At 42.6% G+C, this 13,396-nt stretch overlaps 2 long non-coding RNA genes across 2 annotated transcripts in view; one reads left to right on the top strand and one right to left on the bottom strand.

Moving 5' to 3' along the window:
- The first annotated feature begins 2,544 nt into the window (after positions 1 to 2,544).
- LOC145547023 (uncharacterized) overlaps positions 2,545 to 13,396 on the top strand; it is a 126,819-nt gene continuing 115,967 nt past the window's right edge. The window contains exon 1 of the long non-coding RNA XR_014083469.1: positions 2,545 to 2,766. This is a non-coding gene — a long non-coding RNA (uncharacterized LOC145547023). The remainder of the gene's footprint in view (positions 2,767 to 13,396) is intronic.
- LOC145547025 (uncharacterized) lies at positions 2,614 to 10,983 on the bottom strand. Its single transcript, XR_014083471.1, has 3 exons — positions 10,666 to 10,983; positions 9,827 to 10,064; positions 2,614 to 6,586 (listed from the first exon to the last, which is right to left on the bottom strand). It is a non-coding gene; the product is annotated as an uncharacterized LOC145547025 (long non-coding RNA).

Consider the following 13,396-nt stretch of genomic DNA (forward strand, 5'->3'; position numbering starts at 1 on the left):
GCTATGATGTGGGATGGGGCTTCCAGAAATAAGAGTGCCTGGGACTTTGAAGGTCTTACAAACAGCCCCACTTCCTGTATTATCTCCATCTGGATATTCCACAGGCATCCAAAACTTGGCATGTCCAAGGCCAAATTCATCTTCTTCCCTCTCTGGTATTCCCTATTTTAGTTGGCATCACCCAGTCACCCAAGCTGGAAGTCATCCTTGGCTTCTTGATCTCATCCAAGACTCCTCATATTCCCCTACTCAATCAACTGCCACATCCTATTGGTTTTATCTACTAATTACGTATTAAATCCATTCATTCTTCCCTTTCTCTTGCACTGCTATGGCTCCAGCCCTGATCAACCCTCATCTTGACCTCTGCAATAATTTTGTAAGTGGTCTCCACGCAGCTATTCTGTCTGCTCTTTCCTTATAGTTGACATAAAATTCACATCAGATTCTTATCACTTCTACTTAAAATGCTTCGGTAGCTTGCTAGTGATTACAAAGGAGTGTCTGAGAGTCTGAGCTTCTGAGCAAAGCCACACAAGGCCCTGGTGACCTGTTCTCCAGTTTCATCTCTCACCTCTTCCTACTTGGCACTTGGCAGCTAGTCAGTTGCCTTCTAGGCAACAACAGGGCTCTCTTGGCCTCTGGGTTTGCTCAAAATGACCTCCTTGCCTGGAATGCACTTTCCCACTTTCCTCACTGGATCACAATCAGTTTATCCTTCAAGATTCAGCTCAGGCATAACCTGTTAAACGAAGCCTTCCAGGTATACCTCAGTCCTAGACAGAATTCCCTCCCCTGGATCACCCATACCTACATCTATCACAGGCTCACTACACTGTGTTGCAGAAATTTAACACATGTTCTTCTCTGTTCACTCAATGGTAGGTCACAGGATGTTAGGGAGGCTGCCATTCTTCTTCTTTCCCTAATATTTATTTATTTATTTCGCTGAGTTGGGTCTAATTGTGGTATGTAGAATCCAGTTCCCTGATGAGGGATCAAACCTGGGCCCCTTACATTAGCAGCATGGAGTCTTAGCCACCGGACCATCAAGTAAGTCTCTGCCATTCTTATTTTCAAATTTCCATTCCATACTGTAAGCCCTGAAACAGTTTCTTAATCAGTCTTCTGTTAGGGAAGCTGTTTCCCAAATATTAATCTGGGAACCCACCTCTTTACTGGATTATTCAGGTAGAACCTAGTCCCACCCAGCCCAGAAATCTATTTAAGATAGTCCCTGTAAAGTGATTCTTTAAAGTTTAGTGGAGAATGAATGGCCATGTTCTTTGGAGTGGGAACTACATCTAGTTTACATAATGCTAAACACAAACAATCATACATGATCAGGGAGACTATATTGCAGATATTAATTTATAATCACTCCTCACCAAGAATTAGCTAAAATCCCTTGACTAGATGTGTCTAAGAATTGTCTCTGTTCTGATCTGGTCCACGTATATTTTTCCTTAATCTTCTACTTTCTGCTGATCCTGTTATGGTGTTGTTATGTTCTTATGGTCTCTGATATTTTCATGCAAACCTTATTCCCTCTAGTGCTAAGTTCACTATTGAGAAGAAGCCTCATTCTCCTCATCTTCACTTGTTCAATGTCCATGTCCAAGTTTAAGGAGGTTCTTTTTCTCTAGCACATTGCCAAATGCTCTCAGATAGTTCCTGATTCTCAGGGTTTTTCTACCCCTTCCCTACACAACCACAGCAAAAAGTGGACAACAGGTAAAGGAAATGAGTGAGAAGACATTTGTTTTCTAGTGCCTCTTAAGTATGGCTGCTGAATTTAACAAACAGAACCCCAGATGCCAAGTTACATTTAAATTTTAGAGAAACTATTATTTTTTTTTAGTTTAAGTATGTCCCGTGCAGTGTTTGGGATGTATTTTTTTTAAATCTGTTATTTATCTTAGATTCAGATTTAACTCATGTCCCATGTTTTATCTGGCAATCCTACTCCTAACTTGTCCTGTTAAATCCAGACACACTTCACTTGCATATTCAACACGTAAGAATGGTTTTCACTTACACAAGGAAATGTCCTCACTCCCACTTTTCCTAACGCAAAGGTGACTTCTTGTCTATCTTTAATTTCTCTGCATGGAACATGTGTCCACAACATAGTTATTTTCTCTCGAACTCTGTACAGATAGAAAATGACATCACAATTACTACCGGTACCTGGCATCCAGCTCCATATCTAGACGGCAGGGAGTTAGGAGTGTCACTGTTTGTAGGAAATCAGAGGATACGAGCTTGCTTGACCTAAAGGGGTGCCATATTGCTCAGCTCGTGTCGCCATTTGTGAATACATTTTCAGTATTTTTTGAGAGTTCATTTTTTTTTTCTCTCAAAATAAATACCAGATTGGTTGATTTAACGTGAAAACTCCAGAATTTTAAACATCAACAATTTACGCAAGTCGTCACTTTGTTCAGCTGGTAATGAAAACAAAACTAAAACACGAACACATGCACACTCACATGCGCACACACAGGCACTTACACGCACCCGCGCACGCACACAAGCGCATGCGCACACACGCTTCTTGGCCCTTCCGGTGTCCCATGTGCGCGCACGCTTCTTGGTCTCTTTGGGGTGTTCGGCCTTCTGCTGGTGGAGCCTTTCGCGTTTATCCTGGTGTCTGAGAGCAGGGAGGGAAACGATCATCTCTGAAAGAGGCAGTTTTGGAAGAGATTCTGATGGCAGTGGCTCCACTTCTCGGTTGGATAGAAACACAGGTGCAGCAGCAGCGAGGTAATCTTCCTTCCTGAGTTTTCTGGTTTGCCGACCCTCAGTTAAGGCAGGCGGAGAATCTTGCTTCCCAGGACTCCGGCAAGTGTGTGACAGGGAACAAAAGAATGCAAACAACGACCTTTTCCTGGCTTTTGTTTTCAAAATTCTATGCCCTTGAGGAAATTTTCTAAGGCTGCAGTTTATAGAAAGTTTGAGCAGAGGGGAAACGGTCCTGAGGAAATAGTAAGGGGTGAGATTCTCCCAGACTAAAAGAAAAACAGTTCTCAGACTGGAGGAAGGGGCAGAGGCTTGTGGTTTCTGTAAGTAGGCGCTTTCTCGCCATCACTCCCTGGCATTGCTCCAAGGAAGTGGCCTGATCCCAGAGGGGACAGCGGCTGAGGAGGCCAAGAATAAACACTTGAGCTCTCCGGATCCCACGACCTGAGGGGACCATCTGAACAGAGGAAAGACAAGTCAGGACTAACCGATCTCCATAGTAATTGGTGAATAAAGGGGCTTCCCTGTGTCAGAGTGCTCCTTAATGCCCTGAAACCCACCTATTGCCAAGTGTGAGGGGAGACCCCAAAATGACCATGATGAGTACACAAAATACATAGTGTAATGGAGACTCAGAACTGAGACGAGTGGATTTTGAAACACAAAAGAAGAGACACAAAGGAATAGGAATATTCACCTGAGAGTATAGATGGAGGTTCCTACCTGTTCTCCCTTAATACTTCCCATACACATGTTGTTATTGTTCGGTGGCTAAGTCATGTCCAACTCTTTGTGACCCCATGGACTGCAGTACTCCAGGCTTACCTGTCCTCCACTATCTCCTGGAGTTTGCTCAGGTTCTTGTCCACTTAGTCGGTGATGCTATCTAACCATCTCATCTGCTGCCATCCTCTTCTCCTTTTGCCTTTAGTTTTTCCCAGTATCAGTCTTTTCCATGTATATGCATGTATAGAATGCAAATAATATTTGTACCTACTCCTGTGGCAGCAGCTCAGAGATTTATTAGTTAGACATTTATCCTCTTTTTGGCATATTGGGTACACTTAGTCAAGGTTGGGCTTTTTCACAGACTGAAAGAGAAACATAGATGCTCTTGAATTACTTGGTATAATAAATGTTTGTGCTTTTGTCCAGAAAATCCTAAGTAGCCACACTAGGTAACTCACCTAGATTACTACTTGCTAAATGCCTGACCTCCTATTGCATGTTTTCCCAAACCCCTAGGTAGTGTTGGCTGTTTTTAGTAGGTGCTTATTGCATAGCACTTACAATTAATCTTCGTAACAAAGGAAACTATGATACACTAATATCAATAATTACTATAATGTGATGGTAAAAGCAATTATTATTTTACAAGTGAGGAAGCTAAGGCACAAGAGATTTGATAACTCATACATAGTTACATAGTTTGTAAGGATTTGATTATTTTCTGTCTCCCCCTAAATGGTGAGCACACATGGGATACTGTGAAGGCTTTGTCACTGAGGCCAGGATGGCTCACTGTTTTTCCAGGCCCATTCTTCTCTTTTCCACAATGATAGGATCATAGCCAGGCACATGGCTGACCAGCTGTCTACATTGTCCAGCCTCCCTTGTAGTTATGTGTGGCCACATGATTAAGTTTCTACAAAGAGAATGCAGGCACAATTGATGGATATCACTTTTATTCCTGCTTCCTGTTGCTACAACTGTGACCCAGTGTCCACCATGCAGAGGATGGATGCCAAAGCCATGGTGGATAGCAGAAGATGAGGGAAGAAGTCAGAGTCTCCAGACAACCAAGTGGAGTAGAGCCTAAACCTTACCTCGAATTGTTACAAGAGAAAGGAATTCACTTCAGTTTTCTTCAAACCACTGAATTTTTTTTCAGCCCTCCTTGTTACAGTAGCCTAGCCTCACTCTGACTCACCAGCTGCATTTCTGGAATCTGGCACAGAGCAGGGGCTTAACATCTGTTTGTTGGGTAACCAACTGAGTCTGTTGAGTGACCAGTGTGAGTAAACCTCCTCCTCTCTAGTCTGTGCTCAGATCTCCTTGAGAGTTGGAAATGTGTCTTCCACTTGTTTTCTTCTACACCAAGCACAACATTGAACGTATGGTAGCTGACCAAAGAAGGAATGAAGAAATGATGGAGGGAGACTTAATGGATATGTATATGTTCACATTAGTCCATTTCTTCACATCATGCCAGCTGCAGAAATACTTTTCAAAGAGTTACAATGTATCCTTATAGGAAAAGCAGTTCAACCTGAAGTTCATGTATGAGGTACCTGTATGTAGATTGTCAAGTCAAAGTAATTGGAGAAAGGCACAGCAATGTGCCATGTTTAATAGAGATGGAGTTGGGGAATCCAGGTTCTAGTTCTGTGTTTATGTCTGTGAACTTCAACAGATCAGCTAGTTCTCCAGACATCTGTTTGCCTGTTATGTGAGCTGAAATAGATGAAAAGATTTCTTCTTGGAGTTTTCTTCCTTTCTGAAAGTCCATGATTCTGTATATGCTAGACTTTTTATTTTCTGCAGTATCTCGACTTATGCTCCTTAGGTGCCAATTCCTCTTAAAGACTATTCTGTGGTTCATAGGAATGATTATTTTCATTTTTCCATTGCCACATATGAAGCCTTACTCTGTCTAGCCCAGACACTGTGCTATGCATGTCAAGTGCATTTAGTGTTCATAGTAACCCTATATAATGAAGCACTGCTATCCCATTTAATGGGATAAGGTGAGCAAACTAAGGCTCATGGGTTAAATATTTTCCTAATGTCCCATAACTAGTGAGTGTTGGGTATAGGTACCAAATCCAAGTCCATTTTTCAGTCACTCATTCATCCATCCGTTTATTCAGCAGCTGTGTATTGAATATCTATATGTTAATATGAGTCACTGTTTGAACTGGTAGAATTCAACAGTGAACAAGATATACATGGCTCTGCCCTCCTGAAGGTTAAATACTAGATTCTTAGCTGGAGGTGGGCAGACAATGAACAATTGAAGATATAAATAAAGAAATTTCATATAGTAATAAATTATATGAAGGAAATAAAAGGCATCAATATGATAAGGGTGTGAGAAAACCAGAGTAGAAATGAATTTTAATAGGAGAACCAGAGTTCTATTTTAGGGACATTAACTTTGACTCTTTAACATGACTCTATGATGTCTAAGAGAAGGCATTCTCATTGCTATTATTGGTAACAATTGCTATCATTATTGAGTACCCATCATGTTCTTAAAGCTGGTATATATTCCTTAAATATATCAAATTATTTCATCTTCAAAAAAAGCCTAGGAGGCATTATCCCCATTTGAAGAGAGAAATGAGGAAACAGGCTCTATAAATTCTCAAAGTTCTGAAGCAAAAAGTTAGCGTAGTAAGGATTTGAACTTAGGCACTCTGGTTCTGTGGGTCCCATGCTTCCTTCTATTTTACATTGTCTCTCTGGCTAGAGAACTGTTAGGTGGGTGAGTGAGAAGTCCACAGACAAAGCCAGGACAGGAAGAGTCATCACCCTGTCTATTAAGACCACAGGATCAGACCCAGTGACAGAGAAACAGGAAGGCAAAGAGAGCTTGGCCTGAGTCTTGGGTCATGCCAGGATTATGAGGCCAGAAGGACAGCCCAGGAGATGGTGGAGAGAGATAGCCTGGGAGAAAGTGGGGGTAAATAGCAGCCCAGAGATACTTCAAGCAAGGAACGTGGTCCTTATGTGTGGACTAGTGCTGAAATGTCAAATAAGGACAGGGAGGTGACCACATGGAGGATGGGGTGAACTTGATGGAAGTGACCTCAGTCTGAGGGGACAGAGCCTCACTGGGGTTCTGGAGAGAATGTGAGGAGAGAAAGGGGTGTATGTGTAAAGACCTGTCAGTAACTCTTTAGAGAGTCATGCTGTGAAGAAGATTATTGAAATAGAAGAAAAGAGAATGTGTGGCCCAGAGAGGCACATTTGTGCCTACATATATTCCTACCTGCTCACAGGCGTGTTACAGATGGTGTCACCAGAGCATGTTTGGTTTATCCAATTCCAAAACCGATGCTCACCATCTCCATGCCACCCTATCCCCACAATTACGTTAAGTGGGAAGTGAATAAGTGGGCATATAACTTTGAAGTGAACTCCAGATGTGATCAAAAAGCAACAAAGCTATAAAGTTACTTCAGTTATGTAAAAAAGCAGTACTCAGGGCTGTCAGTTTCTTCATCTCTTCACCTCACTTACCCATCACACAGACACAGAGGAATTCAGGGAGGGGCCAGGGCCTCCAGTGCATCGGAGTCAGTTTACCCCTAGGATGTCTGTTTTTGAACCAAGTCTTCAGCTTCAGCCTTCTCTTAGCTGTGTGACATCTGCACTTGGGTAGTTTGGAAAGCCAAGAAGTTGCTTCATTATTTGAGAATTGGATTCTGTATATGCACAGTCAAGCCCTAGTCAAAATAGAAATAAAGCTGTGTTTATGTACACATGGACATTAGACTGTTCATTCGGTCATTTATCTGGCAAACATTTGTCGAGTGTCCACTCTCTGATAATCCTTGATGATAAAAAACAAGACACAACCTCTGCCCTAAGGACCCCTCAGGAGTGGACTTGGGAAGAAAGTTGGTGATGTTACGAAGTTGTGAGTGGATGCGGTTTATGTGGTGCATGTGTGTGTCATCTGAATGTTTGAGCTAGGTCCTAAATGGTGATTACAAATACACCTGGCATAGGACACAGCATCAGCAAAGGCACTCAGTTGCATCAGGAACTGAGACTGGAAAATGTAGGTTGCCTCAGATCATTCATTCATTCATTTCCACATTCACTTAACAATGACTTCTGAGGGCCTAATAGGTACTAAGGACCTGTGTTTGCTGTTAAGGACACAGTGGGGAGGGAAAATGCACACAATCCCTGTCTACATGGAGCTTTCAGTCCAAAAGGTAAAGGCTGTTGGCTGCTATGCTAGTTAGGACTTTGAATTTTTAAGAAGGGTAGTAAGAGGATTAGATCTGTGTGTTGAAAAGACATGCTAATAATCATATGGACTTGAGAAAATAGAAGTAGTACAGGGATAGTACTTGTGAGGCTGGTGCAGTGGGCTCAGAAGGGGATGAGGAGGAGGGAAATTGGGGTACCATCACTGAACATGCTGGCATTCTGCCATTTTTGATTATTTTATTCATTCATCTGGGAAATATTTTTTGATAGGCAGCTAAGTGTAGCAGTTAAGCTTTGGAGCTGGATCTTGGCTTTGCCGTCGATTGTCTGGGCATACTTGGAAAGGGATTCCATCTCTGTGTCCATATCGTCTCATCTCTAAAGCTGATACAGTAACAAGCTGGCTTGCTTTGTGTGCCCCCAAATTCATGTCCAGCCAGAACCTAAGAATGTAACCTTGTTTGGAAATAGGGTTTTTTGCAGATGTACCTGATTAAATTAGTGAAAAGTGAATGTCTAACTCCTCGGGACCTTGTGGGCTGTAGCCCGCCAGGTTCCTCTGTCCATGGGATTCTCCAGGCAAGAATTCTGGAGTGGGTAGCTATTCCCTTCTCCAGGGAATCTTCCTAACTCAGAGACTGAACCAGGGTCTCCTGCATTGGCAGGCAGATTCTTTACTGTCTGAGCCACCAGGAAATTGGTTAAATTAAGGGAATCGTGTGAGCCTTAGTCCCATGACTGGTGTCCTTACAAGAAAACAAACACACAGGGTATGGGTGTGGCGAGGCGGAGGGGGTACCATGTGACAATAGAAGAAGAGACTAGAGTGATACAGCTGCAAGCCAAGTACACCAGGAATTGCCAGCAACCATGAGATGCTGGAAGAGGCAAGGAAGGATTCTCCTTTACAGGTTTCAGAAGGAGCATGACCCTGTTGTTTCTCTTTTGTGACTCTGTCTGACTGTCTGACTCTTTTGTGACCCCATGGATTGTAGCTCACCAGGCTCCTCTGTCCATGGGATTTCCCAGGCAAGAATACTGGAGTGGGTTGCTGTTTCCTTCTCCAGGGGATCTTCCTGACCCAGGAATTGAACCTGCATGTCCTGCATTGGCAGGCGGATTCTTTACACCTGAGCCACCAGGGAAGCCCCTCTATTGACACATTCATTTTGGGTTTTTCAGCCTATAGTCTAGCTTCTGGATTTCAGAACTGTGAAAAAATAAATTACTGTCACTTTGAGTCACCCAGTTTGTGGTAATTGATTATTGAAACCCTAGGAAATGATGGATAGGTTATAGTGAAGATTAAATTCGTTAGAACATGTTAAGTGCTTAGAACAATGGCTGTCCTATAGTGTGTGCTCAATAAAATACGGTATTATATGCTTGACACCCTTCTGTTGCAGACATCTGGCTGGGCTCACTGGACTAGGAAAATATCCCATTGGAAAAATTGTTGATAATTATGTGTGAGAAGTGCTTGGATGGGTGAAAGTGATGTTGGACAGTATCCTTGTTAAGCAAAACATTTTAGAGAGATGGCTCATTTCACTGGGCATCACATGCTTCTGAAATTAGCCTCAATATTGTCTGTCATTCACTCAACACACTTCTGTACCCTCTCTGGCACAAAGGTTCCTATTTCTCTACTGTATCCCCTACTTCTCGTGAGTTTGAGCAGGCTCCGGGAGTTGGTGAGGGACAAGGAAACCCTGGTGTGCTGCAATCCACGGGGTCACAGAGAGTCGGACACGACTTAGCACCTGAACAACAGTCTCCTGCTTCATGTAGGAAAGCAACAGCATGAGTTTGTTAGGGCTGCCACAACAAAGTAGCACTGCCTAGGTGGCTTAAACAACAGACATTTATTTTCTCACTATTCTGGAGGCTAGAAGTTCAATATCAATATGTTGGCAGGTTTGGTTTCTCCTGAACCCTCTCTCCTCAACTTGAAGATGGTTGCCTTTTCACTGTGCCCTTTTGTGCACACATCCTTGGTGTTTCTTTTTTTGTCTCCAAGTTTCTTCTTCTTAGAAGCACCCAAGTCAGTTTGAATTGTTGCTGTTCAGTTGCTGAGTTGTGTCTGACTCTTTGCGATCCCATGGACTGCAGGACACCAGGCTTCCCTCTCCTTCACCATCTCCTGGAGTTTGCTCAAACTCATGTCCATTGAGTTGGTGATGCTATCTAACCATCTCATCCTCTGCTGCTCCCTTCTCCTTTGCCTTCAATCTTGAATTATGGCCTGCTTTAAAATGGTTGGGTTTCTGTGGTGGCTCAGACGGTAAAGAATCCACTTGCAATGCAGGAGACCCACCCAGGTTTGATCCCTGGGTCCTGGAGAGGGGAATGAAAACCCTCTCCGCTATTCTTGCCTGGAGAATTCCATGGACAGAGGAACCTGGCAGGCTGCAGTCCATGGGGTCATAGAGTTGGACACCACTAAGCAACTAACACTTAACTTTTCACTTGAAATGGTAGGTACCTCACTGTAACTTAATTGCATCTGTACAGGTCCTGCTTCAAGTTCAGTCACACTCTGAGGTACTGGGGGTTAGGACTTCAACATATGAATTTTGAAGGGATATAATTCTGTTTACAATAGCAGCCTAGGACAGGTCAAGTTGTAAGGCTCAGTCATCAGTTAGGAACTGTTTGCTCATCTTCTGAAGCTCTTGTGGCCCAGGAAGGCTTGGGGCAAAGATGTCAAATCCTCTTCATGGATTGGCAGGAAGTGGGATGTGAACCTGAGGGCCTGGTGTGGTTTCTGGAGTGGTGGGAGTTAGGGAAATGCCCGGGGGCTGTGTGTGAGAGATGGGACCCTGAGCAGACCCCTTGTTGTAACTGCCCATTTCTTTGTCTGCATGCCCTCTAGACGGTTAGCTTTTAGAGGGCGAGGACCATTTCTATCTTGTGTGTGTGTATTTAGTTGCTCAGTCATGTCTCACCTTTGTGACCCTTTGGACTGTAGCCTGCCAGGCTCCTCTGTCCATAGGATTTTCCCAGGCAAGAATACTGGAGTGGGTTGCAATTTCCTTCTCCAGGGGATCCTCCAGACCCAGGGATCAAAATCAGCATCTCTTGCATATCTTGCAGATTCTTTAACTCTGAGCCACCAGGGAAGCCATTTCTATCTTACTTGTCTTCAAATTCCCTATTGCCTGGCACATAGCTGGCGTATTTGTGAAACGAATGATTCACTTTTGCAGCCTTTTCCCTGTGTGAAAGTTACTTTCCATGTAATGAAAGCAAACTCATTTTGCATCTAAAAACTTTCAGCATCCCCCAATCCTGACCTGTCTTATTTTTCCTCTTTGGAAATTCTGATGCCCATAGATGTAGTTGGTGCCTTTTATGGAAGGTTTACTATGCCCTGGCACAGTGCTAAGAGCCTCACAAATGTCTTGTTTAATCCTCTTGGCAACTCTGTGAGTTACTCCATTCATGTTATAAGTGAAATATTCATCACTCAGAGAGGTGTGCTCCATGTCCCATGTCACTCAGCTGATTCAGGTGACTGCTATGTTGCGTTTGAAACCCAGGTCTTTTGGCTTTAAAGCTCAGGTCCTTAACCTGAGCTTAATCTTGAACTAAAGTTAGGATATATCTGCCTCAGATACAGCATTTCCATCTCAAGGTGCATAATGCTTATAGTTCTTCAGAATGGGTTTCCAAAGAGACACAGGCCTCCTAAGGGTTTAGGTCATGTGACTGGAAAACTAGATTTCATTCATGAATGAGTCAAGGAAGGATATATCAATACATTGCTGAATCAAATAATAGTAACACTTTTATAAAAACCTTTGCTTGGTAGAAATGAAATCTCCAAATTGCATCAAGCTTCGTCTTCCCTTTCTTTCAGCATTTGGTGCTGTGTAGGGGTTGGACAGAGTGTGTAGGTCCACTCACTGCGATGAAAATTTACAAAAGAGACTGGTTTATATTTTCTTTGTCAACCAGACGTGAGCTACAAGATTCTTTTCTTTCCTCTTCTTTTTTTTTAACGAGTTTGACTTACTGTCTTAGTATTGTGCAGCCACAGCCCTGGTGATCCCCTCTGATGAGCTGGGTATTCTTCAAGATCTAAACACAGTGGGGTGACTTAAGGACAGAGGTTCAGCTTTGCTTCTGACTCTCCTCGGTTTTGTGGGTTTAAGTTAATGTTATTTGAAAGTTTTTGTGTGTGTGTGGTTGAATATATACTATAACTTGTTCTTTTGTGACAACAAGATTTATACTGGCGGTGTCTCTCATACCACTGGAAACTGGAAGGAAATCTACCATGTGAACCTCCGAGAGTTTTAAAAAGACAGCAGCCATTATTCAGTGGTGATGGCTTCAGGCTGCCTTCAAGCCTCGTTACAGGCTTGGTCTGCATCCTGGCTCCCTGGCAAGGTCAGCGAGCAAATGGTCTGTCAGATATTTAATACATCACATATGCATGTAGACCAATTCTTTGCCTTCTCCTTAATGAAGATTTCTTCAGTGAGTAAGACTTCAGGGGGAGAAAAAAGGAGCTGATAGAATTGTATTAAATACCAGTTTACTTCCCAAGTTTCTGATTTTTTTTTTTTTTTTCACTTAAGATATCTTGGCCTGAAAGGCGAGGGGATTTGAACAAAGTATAGAAGCTGGCACTGCATTTTGTATATCATTTTGGCTCCAGGGAGCTGCTCCTCGTAAAAATGAGCCTATGAGATGTAGCTGTTTTATGCAAGGGCTAACAATACTGGCCTTTTATAAATCATAAATCCTCTTAACCTCAAACAATTTGGAGCCACCAACTGTAATCTATAAGGTTTCAATTCACAGGGATTTCATTTCTTCTCAGTGCCTTTCAAGCCATTAGGCAAATATTTATATGAAGTTCTCAGCTATTAGGGGATTTAAAATCACTTTGTATGGAATAGAAATTTCTTGTCTATACCTCCTCAGTTAAACTTTTCAATATAAACTGTATGCTTTTCCTTTTGTTAAATACTTTCTGTAATTGTTGACAGCCATTTGATTTAGTCTCTTTTAGTACAATTTGTGATAGACAAACCTTAGTGTCATTTTTTGGATGGGGAGAATGGTGAGGTAGGCAAATTATCATCACATAATTCTTACTTTTGGTGGTGTTTTTCTGCACCATGTCTGTTTCTTTTCTTGAAAATAAATAGGAATCAGAGACAACAATTATTTGATACTCTGCGGCAATTAGGATCCTTTGGCATAAACAGTAATAAACAACCATAGACAACTTGAGAAGAAAAGGAATTTATTAGAGGGATACAGAAGGACACAAGGTACTCACAGAATCAGAGAGAAGTCTGGGATATTGGACTCTGAGGAGCAGAGGAATCTGGACGAGTCTGTGGGGTTGAGTTGTAAGAACCATTGAAGGGATTCATCAAGATGCCACTGTTGAATGAGATGACCCGTGAGCACCAGCTGTTGATTTCCTGTCTTTGTCCTGTTGCTATCATTCTGATCGGTTTCACAGTAGTAGATCCTGGGAGGCAAGATCTGATTAGCTTGGTCACGTGCTTCATCCTTGTGTAGGGCAAGGTGGCACCTGTGTTTTTGGGACACCCCAAATCTCCAATAATCCATATAATGGAATCTTCGTGAAAGGAAAGAGGACATTGTTAAGAAGGAGAACTGGATGCTGGGCAGCCAAAAACAATACCCATTTCTTGCTTAACATCACACTTAGAGAAATAAG

This window comes from Giraffa tippelskirchi, chromosome 4 (genome assembly GCF_054371585.1).
Source record: "Giraffa tippelskirchi isolate mGirTip1 chromosome 4, T2T-mGirTip1v1.2.pri, whole genome shotgun sequence".
Classification (NCBI taxonomy): domain Eukaryota; kingdom Metazoa; phylum Chordata; class Mammalia; order Artiodactyla; family Giraffidae; genus Giraffa; species Giraffa tippelskirchi.